This window comes from Protopterus annectens, chromosome 10.part0 (genome assembly GCF_019279795.1).
Source record: "Protopterus annectens isolate FY-2018-M chromosome 10.part0, PAN1.0, whole genome shotgun sequence".
NCBI classification, from domain to species: Eukaryota; Metazoa; Chordata; order Ceratodontiformes; family Protopteridae; genus Protopterus; species Protopterus annectens.
This window is the reverse complement of record NC_056744.1, coordinates 573,854,600-573,880,173: the sequence shown is the minus strand read 5'-3', so window position 1 is coordinate 573,880,173 and position 25,574 is coordinate 573,854,600.

Here is a 25,574-nt window from a genome sequence, read left to right as displayed (position 1 = left end):
CCTCCCCAAAACCATGAGGAAGATGTCTGTACCAGCGGTTTGTGGTCACCAAATGTTCTGTGACACCGGGTCGGGCACAGATATACCTACATGGACCTGGCTGACAATCATACCACCTTCATTTGCTATGCTCGACACCTGGGAGGTCACTCCCACATATGCTCTGACTGGGTTCACAAAGAGGTGGAGTTTACTCAACATACACACATTGCCAAAATACAGGCTGACAGGTTCGGTGAGGACATCTCCACACCCTCCCCCACACATGAGGAGATGTCTGTACCAGCGGTTTGTGGTCACCAAATGTTCTGTGACACACGGGTGGGACATGCTCTCTCCAGGGTAGTGGACATAGCATCCATGAGACCAGCTGTTGACCCGACTGTGTACTCCACTATCTCATTGAGGAATTAGACCCACAGTTAGGACAGCTATTTCTTTGTAGCCTCACCTCAGGTAGCATTACCCAAGTTGTGTCGCATGGCAACTGTAGTCCCACGTCACAGGGCCAATGCCTCCACTGACCCTGGTTATTACTGTCCCATTACCATGAGGAGACCTATCTGCAAAGACATGGGGAGGGATCATACTGCGGCTCGTACATGAGCATAGGGGACATGCATACTTTGCATCCAACACGGTTTGTCTTGTTCAGGGGTGGTTCATGCCTTTAAAGCATGGTTGACATTTTCGGGACAGTCACCGAGGCCATTGATGGGGGTGTTGCAGTCCATACAGCCTACCTCGACCTGGCAAAGGCCTTCATCACATTACCTCTCAGGTATCGTTGATAAACCCATTGGCTGGGATGTGAACACGTACATCACAGAATGTGTTGTAAACTGTCTATGTGACACAACCCACGCGGTCATAGTTGCTGGCAGCATGTCAGACCTACTGCCTGTCATGGCGGTGTCCCATGGGGCCCTTCCCTGGGTCCACTCCTCTCATACATCTACATTTCCACAGTACAGGCACACACAGGGGTGTTATGGGCAACATTGTTTGTAGATGACTGCAAAACAGGTGCCATAGTGGGACGGACATCTGACACAGATATCCTTCAAAGGGGCCTCCCAGATATGCATATCTGCTGTCAGGGACATGTCCCACAGCTAAATGCTAAGTAATGCAACATCATACCTGTCGAGGAGTACTAGGTAACCCTGTCCAGCATATAGGTGGCTGTCCACTGAGCACAGGGGTGATTACCAGGGATCAGGGACAGAGTTTGTCGGTCACCATTCGTTCAACACACACGTTGCTATCGTGGTTCCATGGGACTTCTACATTGCCCACCTGTTTGTGCAGGGATTCACATCTACATCAGGGTAGGTCATTGTCTCCTTGTACCCATTCGTGTTACACCTATGATTTACTACATTGCCCCATTCGGTGGGTATCTGACCATACACCTACAGCAGCTGGGAAGGCCTCATAGGTTAATTGTCGTACAGATGCAGGATGACATCGTTTTGTGTAATGCTGCCCCACTTGTAGGACCCCTGCCCCATTCAGTCACATACCTGTTGTTTAGTGTTGACCTGTGCCTGACATACGAGGCCATGTCAACCCATATGTCATGTGTATGCTTCACCTACTGTATCTGCATCCCTCAGAACCACAAGGGCAGGTGACATGAACCTTGTCACGGTCATTAATGGGATGTGTTTGAGTGACACATATATCACCCAGACACTCACAATGCTGTGGATCGACATCACAGTACATGTGAGACAGAGATCCTTCCTAGCCTTGTTGGCGGGTATGTTGTCCATTGGATGGGGAATTGCAGGTATAGGCCAGGGATTACATCATTATCACTGCTTGACAGAGGTACAGCAATATCATAAGTATTTTATCTCAAGCACAGAAGGTTGGCAAAGTCATCCTAACTATGGTGTAGGGTTATGGCTGAACCTGGGACGATGGCCTACCCTGTAGCTATGGACGTATGAACCTATATTCATAGTTTGTCACATTTACACTTGTCTATCCCCTATCCTCTCTCTCAAGTGTATATTTCTGTGGCACATGATTGTCCTCTGTATTACTTGCAGGTATGCTGTCTACAGTGCACATATGTCACAGTTGATGACAGTGTATCTGTGTCCCTAACACTGTGATACTGAGGACTACCACACATCCTTCACAACATTACATGCATATGTCCATTCTATTCTTCTTTGGCCTATGGGGGGGTGTTAAGGCAACAATTACACAAGTCCCTGTTTGTGCATGCTTCATGTTGGTGTTTGACCAGGCTCCGTTGCAGTCGTGTGTTGGACGGTAGTGTTTCTGTGTGTTTGGCATGTGTTTTTATTGCCGGTACATCTGTGGGAGGTGTGGTTGGCACATGTTCCTCTTTGCAGGGACACCCATCCTGGGGTTTGTGTCATGCATCTGCACTTGGCACGTGCCATATGTCCTGTACTATTCCCACAGTCGTGTATGCCTTCATGCACTACTACTGCGTGTTACTGGCTGTTTGTATGTGGTACACATGGTGATTGTGATGGTTGGCTTGACCTATTCCCATGCTAGAACATACACATCTGTCAATTACGTTGTTTAAATCAAACTGTAACACTCATTCGTCTTTTCAAAATGACAGTCTGAGATTAACAACGTTTTACTACTGTGCAGCAGGAGGCAAATAACTATGCAGTACAAGTTTTACTCTACACATGTAACAGCTGTATGAGTATTGTGTTTACAATCATCTTTTGCACACATTAATGATGTGGTCAGTCACAGGGCATTTACATCACTATAGTCCACAATATTGTATTCCTACAACAGTGCTAAGGTAATGCTTATTAAATGTTTTCCCATGAGGATAGCACAGCCTTGCGAGCCACATAGTCAATTAGAATGTACTTCGGTAAATTCTGCTCTGTCACGGTTCCAACACTGTTCAGATCTGGTTGTCACTTCATTTCCTACTAGGTTCCTTTGTCTCTCTGGTGAGCAGCTGTACTCTGTCTTAGATAGAGCTCACAAGGCCATCCTCCTCAGTGGAAGGATGACAGATATACCTGTACATACATTTATTATTCTGTAACCCAGCAGATGACTAATGCTGAATGACATACACCTGCTGCACTGGTTACTGCCAGGGTCAGGGTTCAATCACACTGCAGCTACACTACAGGCAATTACATGCATGATAAGCTCTACTGCCATATTGTAAAATAGAATAATATGCATTATACACTATTTGCTTCTAAACTAGCACGTCATATATATGTTTAAATATATATTTTGCTAACATTCTCCCTCCTTTGATTGCTTCTATTCTATCCAGAAACATATACAACATTATTTCATTCCCTAGCTTCTTCCTCTCTGGAACGTTTAACTAGGCAAGTAATTTGTTGTACATTTCAGAAAGGATTTCATTTTGTATTGACAAATACCACTACAGGTCTTGATACATAGTCTCGGTTACAGATCGTCGACAGAGTCCCTGACTAATACTTACATGCAAAGTATCCGCAACAGACACATGCTCCCAATATGAGCAGAACAACACAAATGGCAATCAAGATATTCAGTATGACTGAACCCCATCCACCAAATGGTTTGTGGAAATGGTTCGTCAGTGGGTTTGGGCCTGGTTCCGCCATGGATGACACCTGCTGTATTACCTCTAGGTGGGCGTTGATTTTGGTCTTATTATGTGGTACTTGGACACAGCGGTCTTCTTTGATAAGCGCCGCGTACCAATTCTCGCCGCCAGGGTGCAGTCGTCGCTATTACATTTTGTGACACAACAGTTCTCATTGCATCCAGTTCATCAGTCACAAGTTCAAGGCGAAAAGTCACATTGATCATTCCTCCAACAGGTTTTGACAACTTCCTCTGTTCCTGATTGATTTCACTACTCCACAAGCTGGGAGTGTTCCAGCCCAGGTTATGGCGCTGTCACTCAAGTGCATATGAATCGATATTCCTTTATCTCTTGCAGAAGACTGGATTTTCAGAACAGCTTCCATTTCACCCACTGGATTAGTAGGTTTCTCGACTGTGTTCCCAGTTCTTGAGCTATATGTGTTATAGTTCGTTTCGTACCCAGAGGCAATTGTGCAGTATGTCATGTGACTGGAGCCAGATAACCCAAATAACAACTGCGGACCAATTCTCAGGTAACCATTGATATGCTTTTTCCCACAAACAAAATAACAATATTCTACTTTACTACTGATGCGGGTTACCTCTGCATGTAACATTTTCCTGTCTATAACAGAGGACTGTTTATACAATTCTGGATGTTTCTGCACATCCTTCCACGTTGTTCTCATGAAGCTTCAATACAGATCATGAATGGTGCTACAAGTAGTACTGTGATCTTTGGCTGTTATATGACATTTGTAAGACACAGTTATGTTACAAATACTCCCACCAACTTGAACTGTATCATGTTTATGACAACAAACAATTACTTTTTGTGTAACAGGTAAGTACAGTGCCACTTTGTCCTGTGATCTCACAGAACCTGTATCAAAGTGTAAATATTCACAAGTCTCAATCTATCCCCAAGGGGACAACATACATCGGAAGTCCTCCATATGATGTAGGTATGGCAGTACAAACACAGCAATTTAAAATGTTCATAGTCTGTACATGCACACGTCATGCCTAGGTATGTGTTGAAGTTTGGAAGCCACTCTGTGGCCAGTTCATCACGTATCACTATTTGTATCCGTGTAGTTATATGCAGGTAAGGTCCCAGCAAATGTAAAGTAAACACAAACATGGTTAATAGGTGTATGATCAGTAAGACAGTAAACCAAATGTCTTTGGGGTTGCTTTGTATTGTTATACAGTCTGGCCCGGGTGATTCAGTCTCTATGGTATATCGGCTACAAGATGTAAATCAGACTTGATATCCTTTACGGTTTGAAAACTGTGAGGTGAACCCAGGACGACCTCTCCATAAACTTTACTGCAGTAGGCGTTGCCAACAGTACCTGGTACAGACCTTCACACATTCCACTTGGCAATTATCTTCTTTGGAAAACAGTGACATACACACAGGATACTGGTGTCAGCTATGCGTCCGGCCGCTTGCTCTTTATCTGTAAAGACTTTAACTGCAAAACAGTGTTATTGGTTAACAATCCTCTCATGTCACCTGCTAATGAGCCATCGACCTCCGGCTCTGCAGGCATGACAGCTTTCCACTCTGGCACATGATATGCCATTCCACATACTACTTGAAGGGTGAAACACTTTACATTTGGAACTGTTGTCATGCTCAGCAATGCTAGAGGTAGACAGCAAATGAAACTCGTCTGGGTGTCACCCACCAACCTCCTCTACTTATTTCTCGGGATCCCATTGTACCGCGCCACCAGTCATGCTGACTGTGGGTTGTACATGCAATTTATATTCATGGAAATACAAAATAATCCCAGGTTGCGTGATTGTCTGGTTCACTAAATGTGTTCTATTGTCACTGTAGCTTCTTTACAGTATGCCAGATCTAGGGATACTTTATTTTACTGGCACCTTTGCCACTGCTGCTGCATCCGGATTCATGGTTGGGAATGCTTCTACCCATTTTGATTATATATATGTAATCACTAAACAGTATTTCTTCCCTTCACATTTATTCAGATGTATGAACTCCATACAAATAGTACGTAAAGGTTATGGTGGTGTAGGTAAACTCACTCCCTTCGGTTTAAATGCTCCCTGTGCATGATGTCTACTGCAAATGTGACACGCTGCTCATGATGTTTGTATGTGGTTCCTAATTCCGTATGTTAGGGGTATTCTGTTAACCAACTGTACCATCCCCCCTGTTGAGACATGGCTCTAACCATGGCTCAACAAAGCCGCATATCTGAATACATTAGACGTTAATATTGGCTTTCTCACTGTGGATATGTACAGTCCGTCTTCAAGGATTGCTCCTCGTCATACCCACGTCTGCTTTTCTGCTTTCGTAGTTGATGTTTGCATTGTTTGTAACATTTCTACATCTAGAATGTCTGAGGATTGTCATTCCTCATTCAAACAGACACTTTCCAACTGTGAGGCTGCTTGTTTTGCAGCTGCATCAGCTCGTGCCTTACCTTTCCTACTGTTATCCTGTTGCTTTGTATGAGCTGCACATTTACAATTAGCTACTTTACTGGGTAACTGAATGGAATCTAATGCATTCAAGATCAATTGCGCATGATTAATCGGTTTACTGGTGGATGTTATCATTCCCCTATTCTTCCACTGCTGCTCATAAACATGCACTGTACAGACATACTGACTATCGGTATAAATGTCCACACATCAGTTTTTCGCTAGAGTACAAGCACGTGTTAAAGCTATCGATTCTGCTGCTTGAGAAGACACGTTATGCTGCAGGGGTTGGGCGTCTACAATCTCATTATCAATAACTACTGCATAACCTACTTGATTCGTTCCTGTAGGACTCTGTCTACATGATCCGTACACATAAACTGTCACCTCTGCATCATCTAAGAGTATATCAGTGATATCCTGTCTGTGTGGAGTTATTTCATCCATTTCATATAGGCAACTGTGTGGTGTGCCATACACAGGTGTCGGACGTGACGTTGATAGGTTTAATGTTGTACAACGTTCAATCACCATATGAGGTTGACTCAGGTGTATGGTCAAACAAGACAGATGTCTAGCACGGGTCAGGAATGCTATCTTCTCTTGCAGCAGAATGATCGCAACTGCATGAGACATTCTCACAGTGAGAGGGTGGAATAATAACATTAAGGCTGGGGCCTGTACTGCCATGGGTGCTACAACAACTGCCTGTACACAATGTGGCACTGACCATGCCACAGTGTCCAACTGCGATGAGTAGTAAGCTATGAGGCGTTGCTTACTTCCATGCTGTTGCATCAAGACTGACGTCATATATCTCCGCTTACAATCTACAGTCTGACAACATGTGTTATGATTATTCGGGAGACCTAATACAGATGTTGAAGCTATCAATCGTTTTAGTCTGCAGAAAGCTGTTTCTGCTACTGGAATCCAGTGTAGTATATGTTGTGCTGCCATAGGTGTATTAAAGATTAAGGCAGACAATAGAGCAGATTCCAAAGCATTGTTTGGTAACCAGCTTTGACAAATGTTAGTCGGCCCAGAAATGACATCATTCCCTTCTTGGTAGTTGTCTTGGGTGCTTGTGAAATTGCTGCCTTCCTATCGTCATGTAATGTTCTACCCTCCTTGGATACCACATATCCCAGGTACTTGACCTGTATTCTCTGTAGTTGCAATTTATGCTTGCTTAATTTATGTCCCTGTTCTGCTGAATATCTCAATAATGCTATTGTATCTTCCATACATTGCTGCTGGGTAGGGGCCGCAAGCAGAATATCATCCACATAAAGTAGAACTTGACTGGCCCCGGGTGGAGTAAACACCGGAATGTTGCTAGCCATCTCCTGTGTGAATATCATTGTACTTTCACAGTATCCCTGCGATAGCCGGGTATGGCTGTATCTGTTACCCTGAATGTAAATGCAAAACAATATGGACTATCTGGATGTATAGGTATTGCAAAGGAAGCATAGCTTATATGTACCACGGTAAGATACTTCTGTGGCGTCTTCATAGCATTCAATATAGTGTGTGGGTCTGGCACCATCGGTACCCTAGGTATTATTACATGATTTACAGCTTGTAAATCCTGTACCATCCGCCATTCCCCCTTTGCTTTTTGATCAGAAGATACAGGGGTATTGCATGGTGAATAGCGATTACTTTGTAGATGGGGAATTCTCTCTGTGACTTTACAGATATCTTCTGGTGTTCACGGTCTATACACTAACGGAGTTGGGTCCTGGCCTTCCTGTCCTGCATGAGGGTTCGGTACTTCAGTTAATTGACAGATATCCTCACTCTGTTCTACTGACTGTCTTCTTACTTGACTGTCCCTAGGTATGTTACGAGTTCGGGATGTGGTTTCAATAGCTTCTCTTACATTTGGTCGTTGTGATACCTCTGTTGCCACAGGATAATGTGTGGGGGACTAGCCTGCCCTCCCGCTTCATATCCTGGATGTGGTATCGGAGGTGGTAGGGGGTGGGGGGGCTGTCACTACTACTGTATTATGATCTTCTTTGTGTACGTATGATGCTTTTGCATTTCTAGTGTTCTGTTCCCTTCGGTTCACTACCTCAATCCACCTATGTGCTTGACGGATACCCAATTGTCGCTGTTTTGCCGCCTGCACATCTTAGGGCTGCCACCTTTTCAAATGCACAATGTGGGACATTAGTGTTAGGAACGTGTAATTTGCCAGGGCAAAACATACCCACGGCCAGTACATAGGACAGCAATTCACTTTTTGCCATGAGAGCAACCAATTCTTGTAGCATTTCATTTGCTTATTCTGTTTATTATGATATTTTGGTGTTCCAGATACAAAATTACTGTTTTATGCTACCATTTAAAAAGATATCTGAGAAATCTTTGTCCTAAGATATCAGGACATTTGCCATTTGTTCGGTTTGTTTGCAGGACACAACTGGTCAAAGAGGGACTGTCCCTCACAAAGTGGGACAGGTGGTTACCCTAGAACATCTGCATCACATTTTCAGAGATTCCAATGTTTCAGTAACGATATTTTGTCTAATATACCATCAATGTCATATTTATTACCCCATTTTGCAGAATATCTCACATTATGTGCTCTCTGCGATTGCATATACTTCACGTCACCCGTCAAACGCGGATCACATGATCTGTTTGTGCACTAATCTCCCATATCCTCTACACGACTGTTACGTAACCCTTCTCTCGTACCACGTGATATCTCCTTCCCTGTATCCACTGTAGTGTCTACAATGACTATTTACTCTACTCTGTGTTCCCCTGATCTATGTCCAGATTTAAAACTATTTGGATTGGTCTTGACCTGCTATCACAACTGTTAACAGAAATACAATGTAGTCTGGTCCCTGATCTACAATAGAGACAAAGAGGCAAACCCTCCTTACCTGAGCCTCCTGTTTATGACTGCACGTTTTCTTCTTGGGATCCAGTTTTCCGCTTTTCAGCCACAGATCAGACAGTGGACAGCCTCTTTACACACAACAATTCAGTCGGAGGTCTTTTCATTCAAGAAGAACCATTTAGGCAAATTCTCCTGCGCAGATGTCTAACCACCCATGCACTCTGACCTGTAGCTAACCAAGGGAATTCCGGCTAAGAAGGACCACAATGTCAAATAAGTTGTTAAAACCAGACTGTAGTAATCAGTAGGCTTTTCTAAGTGGCAGTCAATAACACAGGAAGCTCGGGTTCACAACGTTTTAGTAGTGTACACAGGCAGGCAAAATAATATACAGTCCAAGTATGAGAGTTTTGTCTGACTCTATACAGTAAGCAATTTCTTTATATAGTGTTTACAATCAGCTTTTGCCCACCTTACTGACGTGGTCGGTCACAGGGCATTTCCATCACTATGGTCCGCAATAGTCTATGCATACGTGGGTGCTGAGGTCGTGCTTTTAAAATGTTTTCCCATGAGAATAACACAGCCTTGCAAGGCACCTGGTCAATTACAGTGTCCTTCTGTAATTGTAGCTGTTTCAAGGACCCTGGACTGTTCCGATACAGTAGTCAGTTCATTTCTTAATCGTTCCTTTGTCTCTCTGGTAAGGAGTTGTACTCTTATCTTCGATAGAGCTCACAAGGCCATCCTCCTCAGGGGAAGGGGTGATGTTATGCATGTACATACATTTATTTTTCTGTAACCCAGCAGATAATTAATGCTGAGAGACATAAGCCTGCTGTACTGGTTACTGCCAGGGTCAGAATTCGATCACACTACAGCTTAGCTTCACCAATTACATGCATGATCATTTCTACTGCCATATTGTACGGTACAATTCAATGCATTATATAGTATTTTGATTCTACACTGGCACTTCATATGTGTTTCTATATATATTTTTCTAACAACATCCATCCGGCCATATGCATGTTGTTCCGTCCTTTACCTTGACCGTGTGTATTTGGCCGTCCGGAAACGCTACTCTCCACATGTGATGTCCCACCTTCCCCTTCTTTGCCTGTAGCACCCTGTTAGGACGTCCTGTTTGGTAGGCACATGTTCCGCTATATGTGTTTGACTTCTCTGCATAGCTAATCATCGATGCGGTGGTTCAACAACCTGACTTGTCCACATGTGTACAGTTATGTGCACCGTGGCGTGTGCAAACCTATATGGTTTGGATGGGTACATACCACATGCGGGATGTACACATTCTGCAGACACATTCACATGCAGCCATTTCCATATCTGTACCTGAGGTGGGTTGGTGACATGTGGGTGATTTGCCCGCCTGGCACTGCCTAACACAAACTTCTTACCACATTTCAGGTATGCACATTGTGTGTAGGTGTATAGCTGCACAAGGATGCTAGCTGGTTTGGGTGCACAGGTGTACATGGGTGGGACTTACATGCTACAATGAGGCTATTGTGTATTACATCTGCATGCATGGGTTCTGCTTCTGGATATTACACTTAAACATACGCCATCCTGTGTATGCGACAGACACGTTGCTGGGTGTGGGATATGTTGCTATGCACATGTTTGCCTGTGTTTAGGGTATCTTGGTTCCTTCCTGTTGTTATGTCTACACAGCTACCCGGCTATGTACTCTCACTACTGCTTGTGACCATTATGGTTGACACCTTTTCCAATGCCCATAGTGGGACATGTTTTGTGGAAACATCGGATTTTGCAGGACAACACATACCCACAGCAAGTGGAGTTGACAGAACTTCACTTGTTTGCCATAATATACGCTTATTCTGTTAGCATTTGGGTTCCTTATTCAGTTTCTTATGCCATGTATGTGTTTCATATACAAAATATATGTTTTATGCTACTATTACAGGTATATTGCGGGAATATTTTTGGCAGGGAATCTCAGGTCATTTGCCAGTTTTTCGACTTTTGCCGGGACACAACTGTCCAATGAGGGACTGTCCATAGCAAATTGGGACAGCTGGTAACCCTGGTGACCATGCCCATGTCGCTACTGGGGTTGCCACCTTTTCCAGTTGCCATGGTGGGATATTTTCGGGACTCACATCTGATTTTACAGGCCAACACATACCCACGGTCACTATATAGCATAGAACTTCACTTGTTTGCCTAAATAAAAGCTTATTGTTGTGGCAGTTTGGTTGCTTATTCTGTTTCTTGTGACATTTAGGTATTTCAGTTACAGAAATAACCAATTCATGCAACCATTACATTAAATACGGGATATCATTATGTCCTACAATCTTAGCACATTTGCCATTTTTAATATTTTTTATTGGGACACAACTGCCCATAGAGGGACTGCCCCTTGCAAAGTGGGACAGGTGGTAACCTTAGTCGCTACTCCTATGTCAGTGCGGCGCGCTGACATGCTGCGGTACACCTTCTCTGGGTATGCCCACTGACGGTGCATTGCGGGACAAACACGGTCTTAAGCGTATCCTTTGCTCCTTGGACGGGTACACTTAGGGCTTCGTGGGTTGTATTTGCTTCTCCGTTTAGTTGGGACTGGTACTATGTTGCATACTCTACGTGCTTTTCATTCTGCACGGGCCCTGGCTGCTGCCATTACTATTATGGACGGACCGTGGCAGTCAGCACATTAGGTTGCTCACCACCTGCCGGCTTAGCCACGCCTCCGAACGCATCCTACTTGGGCTCGCTCACATACACTACGCACGTGTCTGTGGTTGCTGCGCGCTCTCATTACTATGCATATGGCGCTACTACGCCGGCTATTCACTGCACCGCCGGCGCAGCCCTTACGCCGGCCTTGCGCCGAGCTTCATGAATCCTGGGGAAAGAGAAAGTTACAGGGGAGTCCTAAATGAAAAACCTGCACTGGCTGTAAGTCCCTGATAGGAAAGGCAATCACAAGCCTGCAATCCAAATGTCATCTTGCTTCCCATTATATTATCTTTTCTTATCTAATTATTTGTTCCCAATACCTTGGCTCCTTTGCCATCTTCCTCCAGTAAATTCCAGCCCTCTGTTTTCTATTTCCCTAATTGCAGTCATCCTTATTGACAAACTCTCCTTTATCCCTTCCTGTGTTGACTTAGTTCATAGTATACTTTCTGCTAATTTATGAAAATAATATTCTGTATGACTATTGTTACTCTCCTTAAGGATCTGTGTCCAAAATCCCATTCTTTCCTTACCTGCCTGCTTCATTGTCATCCATTCCACCTTCAATTGTAGCTTTCTGCTTGTGTCATGCATTAGAGACTTAACTGTGGAGCTCTAAAATATCCCTTCAAATCAGGTAATCCTAAAGCTTCTTGCTCTGTTGGGAGGATATCAACTTATTCCACTTGACTCTCCCAAATAAAATCCTTCAACTCTGTATTAATTACTGTCCACAACTTCTCCTCTGGTTGAAAAAATATGTGTGACCTGTGTACAAAACTAAAGGGACAAAAACTTTTTTACTGTTTCTATCTTGCTATCCATATCCATAGGCAAGAGTGTCCACTTTCTCGGTTTTTGTATTATCTTTTGTTGACTCTCTTCCTACATATCCTTACCTGCAATAACCAAATCCTTTTTAATCCAAACTCCTAAATACTTCACTTTATCGTGTCCCCTTAAATGTGAGTATTGCTGGACCAGTTCATGAGTGGGTATGTATTTTATACCCTTTGTTTTATCTTCATTAATTTTATATCCCCCCCCCAAAAAAAAAACAGAACTGTCTCAGAATATTTTACAACATTGAGATGCCCTTTTCTAGTTTCATCATGTACAAAGTAATAGCATCTGCAAATAAAGTCAACTTTTCTTGAACACCATACCAATTTTATCCTTGAATTTTGAGTCCCTTATTTTCTTTGCCTGATTTCTCTGTTCAGACACATCTTATCATACAGGAACTCTCCCACTTTAATTTTTGCCTCTGATCCCTCATATATCCTCTTAAATAACCTTATTATTGTATCAGGTAATGCAACTTTTTCCTTTGCTATACTGATAAAATCCCAGCTTACTCTGTCGAATGCGTTCTCTGTGTCAAGACCCACCAGTAACAGTGGTATTTTCTTACATTCTACTCCCACAGCATTATCTTTGTTCGATTAATGTTGTCAAATATTTGCCTTCCCTTCACAAAACCACACTAGTCCATATCCATCAATGTTGGCTTCACCTTTGCCATTCTTTTAGCCATTATAGACACTTTATAACCAAGTGCTAGAATTGAAATGGGCCTATATGAAGCTGGATCAGAGAGGTCTTTACAGTTTTTAGGTATTACAGCCCCTGCAGCTTTTTTTCCAGAATGTCGGTGCCTCTTCTCCTTTTAAAATACTGTTAAACAAAACATTCCAGATCTTTAGCACTTTCTTCCCTCCTAACTTCCAAACTTCCACTGGAATATTATCTATTATTTATTTATTTTATTTATTTTACATTTGTTTACTGGGATAGTCTGACTGGATACATGTCCATTTTCAGCAAAGGCACAGGGAGAAAAGCCCCACATAGTCAAACATACAAAAGGTTACACAAGAAGTTAGAAAACAATTAGAATATATATAAAAAAGTGGTAATATACCTTATGTACATTGGTTTAGAAGTGTTCCCTAGTAGGGACTCACAGTTCTCATGGACAGACATACAAAGGTTACACAAGAAGTTAGAAAAGCAATTAGAATATAAAAACAAAGTGGTAATATATCGTATGTACATTCATTTAGTAATGTTCCCTAGTAGGGACTCAGTTCTCATGGGCAGACACAATTACAAGTAATATTGGATACATAGCATGGTGATGTAGTTAAATGTTATAATTACTGATTATGCTATTGTTTTATAACTTAATCCGAGTTGGTACATGGGCACAGCCAGTTCAATTTGAGATACTGTTTGAAGTTTTTTTTGAAGAGACTTTTGGAGGATTGTAGGGTTATATAGTTTGGCAAGGCATTCCAGGTTTTGCCAACAAAGTTGGTGAACAGGGATTCACCAGCTGAGTTATTAGCTTTGTGGGTTTGGACCAGTAATTTGTCAGCTGACTATAGGGATCTCAAGCTATATGGCTTAATAATATTTATGAGAGAGGGGGTATCTTTAGGGTGGTACAGAACTTTGTGTGCTATTAAGAGTTGACTGAATTGAATTAAGCTGGGCAGTTCTAGCTATTCTTGTTGTTTCAAGTTCTGGCAGTGATGGGTTCTATAGGTGGAGCCAGTGGCGAATCTGGCAATATGGTTGTAGGTATGGGACAGCTTGCTTAGTTTGGTTTTATTGAGGTTTGAGAGTACAGGTGAGGCATATAAAAGAGTAGAGAGTATTTGTGATCGGGCAATTTCAGTCCTAGCCAGTGGGGTTAAGAGTGTCTTGTTTCTATACTGTGATACAAGCTTCCTATTGATGGTCTTTACAGTTTTGTTGACCTGTAGGTCAAATTTAACATTATTGTCTATGATAACCCCTAGAAGTTTAGTGTGTTGATCTGGGGAGATAGTGGTGCCACTGTTAGATGTGACAGAGAATGAAAGTGTGGCAGATATACTAGTGGGGGTGAAGAGTAGAAGTTTAGTTTTATTGGGGTTCAGTAGTAGGCGTTGGTTGGTGAGCCGGTTCTCAATAGTGTTAAATGTATTTTGGGTTAAGATTTGTAGTTTGGATGGGGAGGTGGCTAAACAGATGAGTGAAATCATCTGCATATTGAATACAGGTAGCTTTAGGGATAGCAGTGTGAAAATTATTGATAAAAATAGAGAAGAGTAGAGGGCCTAGTATGGAGCCTTGAGGGACACCAATTGTGAGAGGTAGCTGACTGGAGAGTTTGCCTTGCCATAGTACTTTTGGCTTACCTGTTGTCTACCAGTTAGGTTAGGTAGAACTGGAACCACTGTATAGTGTGTGTGTTGAGGGAAATGGATTTTAGAGAAAGAATGAGAAGTTCATGGTTGACCATGTCAAAAGCTTTTGATAGGTCAAGGATGAGGGCGGAGGTTAGCCTATTGTCATTTATGTTATTGTTTATGGTATTAATAAAGGAAAGGAGGGCTGAGGTGGTGCTGTGGTATGGTCTGAAGCCATGCTGGGAGTCGGATAGTCAGTTATTCTGTGTAAGGTATTGCATTAGTTGCTTGTGTACATATTTCTCCATTATTTTGGCTAGTGGGGAAAGAATGGCAATGGGTCTATAGTTGGACATGTCTATTGAGCTACCACCTTTATGGAGTGGGATGACGTGGGATATTTTCCAGAGGGAGGGTATAGCATTTTCGGATAAGGTTCTGTTGATAAGGATAGATATGGGATATGCAATGGCATCTGCAACTATTTGTAGGTACTCTGCAGGGAGGAGGTCAGCAGCGAGGGTGGTAGGTCTTATTCTTTTAGGAGAATTTTGATAAAACTAGTGGATATTTGGTTGGAGGCTAAATTTGGGGTGATTTGTGGATAAATTAGGTGTGTGGTTTAAGTTTGTGGAGGTTAGGTGATTTGCTAGGGATTGGATTGTTTCGGTGAAAAAGTTATTATAAGCGCTAGCTATGGTCGCTGGAGAACTATGGGTATGGTTAGCCGGGGTTGGGGTGGTAGAATGTTCTGGATGAAGTAGTTGATTTAAGCCTGCCCAGAACTTTTGGGAGTTGTTTTGGTGTTTTTGTAGGAGATTATGGTAGAAGCTTTTTTATCCAGTAAAATAGATTTTGTGTGTCATTCCTGAGTTGACGATATTTTAGATGGTCAAGTGGGGCTTTGGTTGTTCTCCAGCTGGCCCAGGCTCTGTTTCTAGCTTTTCTTATTTTAGCTTATCTATTCCTGGAGACTTTCCTGTAGGTTAGTTATACATCAACATTTTTTATCTCATCTCCTTCTTTATAACTGTTAGTTGTTGAGCCTCATCTACCTCTAACCTTGGCATATTTAACTCTTCCATAAATATTTCCAATTGTGTTTTTTCTTGATTTCCCCACTTATCTGCTTTATACCAATTTTTATAAAATTTCCAATATATCTCTAATATCTCTGCAGGATCTCTGGTTATTTTTCTTATTATAGGCACCTTAAGTTTGGCAACACCCCTTCCTAGTTTCTGTTGCCTAAGTAGTTGTGCCAAAAGTTTTTTTTTTTTTTTGGTGCTCTGGTGTTATCAAAAACAGTTGCTTAACAGCAATCTTCCTAAACGCATGCATATTGCCTTTTACTGCCTTATTTTCTCTTTATCATTCTACAGTTGTGCCTCTTCTTGTTTTGTGAGATTCCCCTTATTTTGTAATACTTTAACCTTTGTCAGCCCTTCTGAAAAAGAAGTTATGTACTTACCCTAATATTCCATGTGTGTTGCCCATCTCTGCCTTTATTCTCACTTGTGGATCCATCTCAGCCTTTTTCAAAAGCTCGAGGCCTTCAGCAAAGCTCGTGGGCATTCTCACCTACCCATGATGCAGTTCCCTAAACCCTCAGATCTTGTTTTCCCATAAGAAAAAAAAAAGTTAGTGTAATTAAGGTTATAGGTAACAATATCTATAGTGTAAGACAAATAAGTGGTTTCTGAGGCTATAGAGTTCAAAGGATATCCAATTACTACTACCCGGTCTTCCAGAAGCATAGGCAGGGGGTAGGCGGGTGGGTTGTAAGAATAAAGGCAGAGATGGACAACACACATGGAATGTTATGGTAAGTACATAACTTAAAAGCAGCTAGGAAAAAAGTTAGCAGAAGCACAAGTAGCCAATAAACTTCTTCTTACGAATTTCGGAAATGTTGTAGTCATGAAATACTTCTCCGTTAGTAAAATGCTTTTAATGTCAAGCAAAAATTAAAATACATAAAAGAAATAACACTCAGTAGTAGTAGAATCCAACGTAAAAAAGGGAATAAATCAAGCGCTTTCACCCGTTCCTATGACGGGCTTTCTCAAGATAAATTATGACCATTACTTTGCTTGCTTATATACAATGCTAATGATCCAATTAAACAATTCAGAAAATTTTCTAACAATCTAAATAAGTCAATTATTGGGTAGCATTTCCTTAGTGTTTTTTTAAAAAGCAACTACTAAGCGTGTTCAGTTAAAATAATCCTATAAACATTATTGTAAACCATTCTTATCCTAATACATTCTAATACTCTGCTGATTGTATTTATTAAACACTGTTTTGTAGTGCATTACGCTGTGAAATAGCTAGCTATTCCTTTTAAAACTGGGAAAGTTCCTAAGCCCAATGTTCATATTGAGATGCCTATCCCAACTGATGTCTTAACAAAATCTTCGCGCTGTTTCTAAAAACTGGTGCGGATACATTTAACCAAATAACCATTCATTTTCTACATATATTGCTAGCTATAAATCATTGAACGTCCAAGAGTGTATAAAATAATTCGTTCTCTTCTGATGTTGAAACCAAATGTTTTTTTGAGAAGTGATGATCGCGTGATATATGTTCCTACAAGCTGGAACCTTTAGTAGAATGTAGTGTGCTTTTAAATGTGTTTATTAGTTATATGCTTAAACTTGAGTTACTAAAATTACGTCCGCTTTATCTTTATTCAAACATCCTAAATATAAATTACATATTTTAACTTAACGATGGTTTCTCTAACGTGTCTCTTAATGTTCAAATTTGAACGGAAAGTTTTATTGTGTGTTGTCCAGTCACTTGTTGTCCTAACCACATATAGCTTCAGTATTATTAATGTTGATAGTAGGCAACCCTGAATTTAAAAAAATATATATTAATACTTGTGTTAAAAAGTTGTGTTACGAAAATTTAAATAGAAATAAAAATTCTTTTGATAACATAAAGTTTACCTATCAATAAACATACATATAAAATTCATTTTACTGCTTTCTTATTATGTTGACCAATTTCCAAAAGGCATAAAATGTATTATTATTGGTTAACATAAAAAATTAATATTAATTAAATATGTAATGTATAAAAATGAGTGAATATATGTACATATATATGATTAAATAAATAAATAATAATATAATATATGAATACTTGAATAAATAAACTAATATTTTAAATATTTTAAATATTTTTAAAAATTTTTGTATAATATGAAACTGTCCATATTTTTTATCCCTTGTACCATTATGTTTGTGATTATTAATTCATTTAAAATATATTTTCATTGATTTTATTAGTGCATTTTTTAATGAAATAAGTGCTATAAATTCTTGCAAGATAAAATAAAATAAATGTGTTAATATGTTCATAACCAACCAATGGTTTTCTACATAATATGAAGAAATATTTTGTCATAAGAAGGATCCGGTATATATAATAAATCATCATAATTTTGCCCTTCTTAACTTAAGTAGGCTTGTAATACTAATGGTCTCATTGAGCCCTGGGAATTTTGAGGCATTTAGTCTGAGTTGCCAATTCAACTCCTTAAATTCAATGGTGGCTTCCCAGTCTCCACCTCTTGGATTAAGGGGCACTTGTTCTATAACCATGAATTTTAAAATCATATTTGGGCATACATTAAGATGTTTAACAAAGGCATTTGCTTCTTTCTTTTTCCGAATATCGTACATGTGTTCATAGATTCTCTTGCGTAATGTTCTTTCAGATTTACCTATGTAAAAACTATCACATTTTTGACAAATGCCTAGGTATATAATACCTTTTGATCCACAGTTATAATAACATGTTGATTTAACAAAAAATTTTCTTGATTTAATGTAATAACCATTACCTTCAAGAATTTGAGAACATTGTTTACAGCTATTACATTTATATGTTCCTAATCTACCACCTTTGTTATCAAGTTGTGTTGGTGGTTGGTTTTCGAACATATTTTTTAAGTTGGCATTCCTTGCATTCACAAACAAAGGTCTATCTGATACCCATTTTTTTGTTTCTTCATTAGTAGTCAAAATGGGCCAGAATTTATTTACCATTTTCTTTAATTTTTCAGTTTCATTGTTGTAAGTGCAACAAAAACTAGTCTGAAAACTTGGGGAATCAACCTTAGCTACTGAAGTGGGGTTCACAGGAAGTGATGGTTCCAAAACTGTGCCTAATAGTGGACTATAGATGGCTATTCTTCCTTCTAAAACTTCTTGGAACATTTTCTCTATTAGTGTCTGTGGGTAACCTCTCTCAGAAAAGAGTTTCCTTAACAATTGGGCCTCTGCAAAGAATTTGTCATCCGTATTACACATTCTTGAGGCCCTGATGAATTGGCCTTTAACAATGCCTTTTTTCTGTGAGAAAGGATGGGCACTGCTATAATGTAGGTACGTATTAGAGAAGGTTGGTTTTCTATATACAGAAGATTCAAAGATTTGTAATTCTGTATTTTTAACCAATAACACATCCAAGTAATTCATGTGTGTATTACTAACATTGGATGTAAATTTTAGAAAATTTGTTGTCTCATTTATATATTCCAAAAAAGCTTCTAAGCTTGTTATGCTTCCTTCCCATAAAATACAAATATCATCTAGGTATCTTCTGTAGTGTAAAATATTCTTCTCCCATGTTGTTTCAAAAATGTATTCATTCTCCCAGTGGCACAGAACTAAATTTGCATATGCTGAGGCACATGGTGATCCCATGGCCACCCCTTTGTTTTGCTTAAAAAACTCCCCATTAAAATAGATAAAATTGTTCTTTAAAATCATCAACATAAAATCTGTTAATAAATTTATAGTGTTGTTACTAAAATTTGATGTTTTGATTAATATTTCGTTGAACCATTGTGTTCCAATATCATGTGGAATGCTAGGAAAAAGATCAATTACATCTATCGTAACTAAAAAATCTGTTTTGGTATAAAAACACTCCTTTATACCTTTGAGGAACTCCCAAGAGTCCTTACAAATATGTTGAATTGATGCTATGGTATTTTTGAGTGTTGCATCTACAAATTTACCAAGGGGTTCTGTAATACTGCCTGAACCTGCCACAATTGGTCTAAACTTGAGTGGTTCCAGTCCCTTGTGAATCTTGGGTATACCAAATATTACTGGTGTGAGAGGTTTGTTAACTAATAAATAGTTATGTAATTTCTCATTAATAGCTCCCTGTAGAAGCATATCATATAGTATGTGTTTGATCCTTGCATAAGCTATGTTCAACTCATTAATTGAAAGGGTGCTGTACTGCTCTGTATCCTGAAGCATATTGTAAATTACTTGTTCATATTCTGTTTTATACATTAAAAATACCCCTCCCCCTTTGTCCAGTTTCATTACCCTTATCTGTTCATTCCTAAGTTGTTTGATAAGTTTAAAGCAATCTTGATGTATGTTCTGTTTGGAAACATTTTTATTTTTAGATAGACTTCTGATTTCAGTTTCCATCATATCTTCAAAGATTTTAACTACTGGATGAAGGGGTGGGTTAAAAGTACTTGATCTGCTAACTAAATCCCTGGAAAAATTCTTTCCTTTGAAAAAAATATCTAAATTCAGCTGTCTCGTGAATAGTTTAAATTCCAAAATGGTTTTAGTCAAATCAATACTCTTGGTTGGGACAAACTGAAAACCTTTAGTGAACAATTCAAAATGTGTGTCCTCCACTTGATTTTCTGTATAGTTATATATGGTAAAATTATTTTTTGTCTCTATCACATATGTTGAGGAATGTGTTTGTGATATACTAGTCTCATTTAAAATATCTATCTGCGCTGTTTCCCCCACGCTTGCTGGTTCTGGAACTGTGTTCTGTTCCCTTGCCTGCGTTGGGGAAATTGAAAACCCTGGTTGTCAATATTTTTTGGGGTGGTATTATTGTTGTTCTGTTTTTGGGCCAGTCTTTCACTACGTCTCAAAGTTTCAGTCATAGGTGTGTTGTCATTTACATTTTGAAAAGAAGAAGGTGCTCCATTTTTATTCATAAATCTAGAGGACCAATTCTGTTTGTTTGAATAACATAATGTTATTCCATTCTTGTAATCATTCAAGTCCCTTTCTAATTTTTTTACCTTCCTTTCTATAATCCTTACACAATACTGGTCCACCTCATGAAAAACATTATTATAATCTTTTTTAATTCTACAAAAAGCAGTGTCAGTATAAATAGAGTCATTCAATATATTCAATTCTTCCAGTAACAAATCAGCTTTCTTTTCATAGTCCTTCACCATAAGGTGTAACATTTCAAGTCCAGTACTGTCAAAAAGTTCAGAAATTTCTTTGTGCAATTCTGAGCCAACTGAAGCATTGTTAGGAAATTTGTTAATACGCAGCCCTCTTGGTACTCTCTTTACTTTAATACATTCCTGCAGGTAATCAATTTCTAGCTTTGTTGCCTTAAAGGTATATAGTTTATCAGTGAACAATGAAAAGTCTGAATCTACTTTACTAATGTCATTAGTAGTAACATTGTTGCACACTGTACCTGTTGAGAAGGCAAATTGCTTGTTGGACCAAGTGTTAAAGTTGAAGGTTCTTTGTGAATTGTCCGTTACTGGAAAAGCTGGTTGATGTTGAAAAAAAGTTTCATTCCTTTGCGAAGTGCTGGGTTGTTGCTCCGAACCATCAATAGAAGACAAAACTGGCGTATTTGTTCTTTTCGCGCCAAATTCCTGCTCCTGGTTTGCAGCAATTCTGCTGCTAGGATTAGTGTTAATGTCTCTTACTGAATTTGTTAATTGAGTTAACAAAGATAAAACTTGTCTGAATTCAGACCTGGTGACCGGAGAGTCATCCGCTCCTTCACTTAGCAATAGTGGTGTTACTTGGAAGTCGGTACCTTCAGTGCTTTCTGCCATGGTAATACGCCAAACACAAAACACGAACAATGTCCCAAAAAGCAGCTAGGAAAAAAGTTAGCAGAAGCACAAGTAGCCAATAAACTTCTTCTTACGAATCTCGGAAATGTTGTAGTCATGAAATACTTCTCCGTTAGTAAAATGCTTTTAATGTCAAGCAAAAATTAAAATACATAAAAGAAATAACACTCAGTAGTAGTAGAATCCAACGTAAAAAAGGGAATAAATCAAGCGCTTTCACCCGTTCCTATGACGGGCTTTCTCAAGATAAATTATGACCATTACTTTGCTTGCTTATATACAATGCTAATGATCCAATTAAACAATTCAGAAAATTTTCTAACAATCTAAATAAGTCAATTATTGGGTAGCATTTCCTTAGTGTTTTTTTAAAAAGCAACTACTAAGCGTGTTCAGTTAAAATAATCCTATAAACATTATTGTAAACCATTCTTATCCTAATACATTCTAATACTCTGCTGATTGTATTTATTAAACACTGTTTTGTAGTGCATTACGCTGTGAAATAGCTAGCTATTCCTTTTAAAACTGGGAAAGTTCCTAAGCCCAATGTTCATATTGAGATGCCTATCCCAACTGATGTCTTAACAAAATCTTTGCGCTGTTTCTAAAAACTGGTGCGGATACATTTAACCAAATAACCATTCATTTTCTACATATATTGCTAGCTATAAATCATTGAACGTCCAAGAGTGTATAAAATAATTCGTTCTCTTCTGATGTTGAAACCAAATGTTTTTGAGAAGTGATGATCGCGTGATATATGTTCCTACAAGCTGGAACCTTTAGTAGAATGTAGTGTGCTTTTAAATGTGTTTATTAGTTATATGCTTAAACTTGAGTTACTAAAATTACGTCCGCTTTATCTTTATTCAAACATCCTAAATATAAATTACATATTTTAACTTAACGATGGTTTCTCTAACGTGTCTCTTAATGTTCAAATTTGAACGGAAAGTTTTATTGTGTGTTGTCCAGTCACTTGTTGTCCTAACCACATATAGCTTCAGTATTATTAATGTTGATAGTAGGCAACCCTGAATTTAAAAAAATATATATTAATACTTGTGTTAAAAAGTTGTGTTACGAAAATTTAAATAGAAATAAAAAATTCTTTTGATAACATAAAGTTTACCTATCAATAAACATACATATAAAATTCATTTTACTGCTTTCTTATTATGTTGACCAATTTCCAAAAGGCATAAAATGTATTATTATTGGTTAACATAAAAAATTAATATTAATTAAATATGTAATGTATAAAAATGAGTGAATATATGTACATATATATGATTAAATAAATAAATAATAATATAATATATGAATACTTGAATAAATAAACTAATATTTTAAATATTTTAAATATTTTTAAAAATTTTTGTATAATATGAAACTGTCCATATTTTTTATCCCTTGTACCATTATGTTTGTGATTATTAATTCATTTAAAATATATTTTTGTAAGTACATAACTTCTTTATGCGATGTCAATCTCGCCTTTATTCTCACTTGTGGGACTGCATCCCAAGCTACCTGATTCTTGGGTGGCTCATGGGAGAGTAATCCTCAGGACCATAGAACCAAAGGATGCTCTACTCCTGGATGCCAAATCTATTTTGTAATTAGTAATAAAGGTATGAAGACTTGCCCATGTAGCTGCAGCACAGATACTGTCCAAAGAAAGCCTTGCTTGGAAAGCTGAAGAAGTAGCCATCACATTGGTGGAATAAGCTTTGACAGGTGCAGGGATAGTCTGGTTCTTAGAATTGTAAATAAAGGAAATGCATTCAGAAAGCAATTAGGATAAGGTAACCTTAGATACTGATAAACCTTTCTTGGTGTTAGAATAGGAAACAAACAGCTGATCTGATTTTCTGAATTCTGTAGTTCTACGTAGGTAAAAACGTAACTGTATATGAAGTCTAATAGATATGAGTATTCCCCTTTATTCTGAAAATTTGGGAATAATACCAGCAACTCAATAGATTACCATCCGCGGTAGTGCAGCGTAGCGTTGTTGCCTCACAGCAAGAGGTTCTCCCGTTTGATTCTCAGCTAGTGTGCAGGGAGTGCCTTCTGTGTGCAGTCTGCATGTCCTCCCCATGGGTCAAATGGCATTCTGAAAGACATGCGTGAATGGGTGTGCCTTCATTGAAGGTTGGGCGTCGAGCTGGCAACTCGGCACCGTGAAAATCTACTGCCAATCATTAGCAGACTGGAGTTCCGCTGTGGCAACCCCTAACCGGGAAAAGCCGAAAGACAACAACAACCAACAACTCAATAGATTGGTTGAGGTTACTTTCAGATACAACACTGGGCAGAAAAGAGGGGTTGGTGTGTAAAGAAACTCTGTCCTTTTTTTTTTCCAACAAACATCTTTATCAAATTTTCATACATGACACAGGCAATCTTACATTTATACAAATGAAAAACAAACAACGACACCACTTAAGTTGCAAACAGTATACAACACAGACACCAATGAAACAACTGTAGTGGCAGACGTTATACATCACTTATAATCTATCCAGTCATTGGCAGTTAAGCATTATATGGCTCATTCAAATCCTGTCTGCTAAACCTCATTCCTGCTCTGCATATATTGTTCCCACAATTTCCATTTTTCCTATGTAGTTTTCTCTCTCCCTTTTCCAAAGAGCCCAATTCCAGTTGTTTTATCTCTGTTGCTATATTCACTACTTCTAGTAAAGTTGGTCTAGACTTTGATTTCCATTTTCTAGTAATTGCTTTTTTGGCAGCCACCATAATTAGACTCAGCAAGGCTTTACTATGTCTAGGCAATTCCAATTCTGTATCATAACTCAAAAAAATCATCTCCCCAGTCAATCCAATCTGCTCACCCAGCATCTCCGACAGAGTGGCTTGCAGGGAATCCCTAAAGTCTGCCAGCTCATTACACTCCCAAAAAATATAATCCCAGCCACCTCTTTCTTGCCCATCACACCTCCAACATTTGCTGTCCACCTAAGGAAAAATTCTTTGGAGTCTACTTGGGATATAAAAATACATATGTAAACACTTCCAGGCAAAGATCCTAAATCTTCTAGACTTTGTTGTTTATGTGGGAGATATACATATATCTTCCCAGTGTCTCTTTGTGAATTGCTTATTCAATCTCTTTTCCCAATCCTTTCTGAGCTCCTCTAATTGATTCTTATAATTATCATGCAATATTTTATATGATTTACTAATTATTCCTTTTTTAACAGCAGCTTCTGTTCTAGATTCTATTAAAAACTCTACCAGTGCTGATTTTTCATTCAGGAGCCCCCTACTTCTTTCTCTTTGCCTATACTGTGATATCAATCCTTGATAGGGAAGTCAGTCTCTAATCTGCAGTCCAAATAAATTCTTGGCCTCTTCCCATTCTATTACCTTTCCCTTTCTAGTTATTTGCTACCAATACCTTAGTTCCTTTGCCAGTTTTCTCCAATAATATCCTCTTGCCTATTATCTGTATCCCTGACCACAGTCATCCCTATCAGCAAAATCTCTTTTCTGCATTCTCATGCTGATTTGGTTCTTAGAATACTCTCTGCTATTTTATAAATTTTGTTATTCTCCTTAAGAGTCTGCATCCAAAATCCTAATCTCTCCTTATTTCTCGAGTTTCCTCCATGTATCAGCATCATTTCTTTCCACTATGAGTTATAGTTTTCTGCTTGTGCTATGTACAAGAGGCTTAACTGTGTTGCTGTAAAATACCCCCTCAAATTGGGTAATCCTAGTCCACCTTCGTCTATTGGAAGAATCAGCTTGTCCCACTTTCCCTTGTGGTCTTCCATTA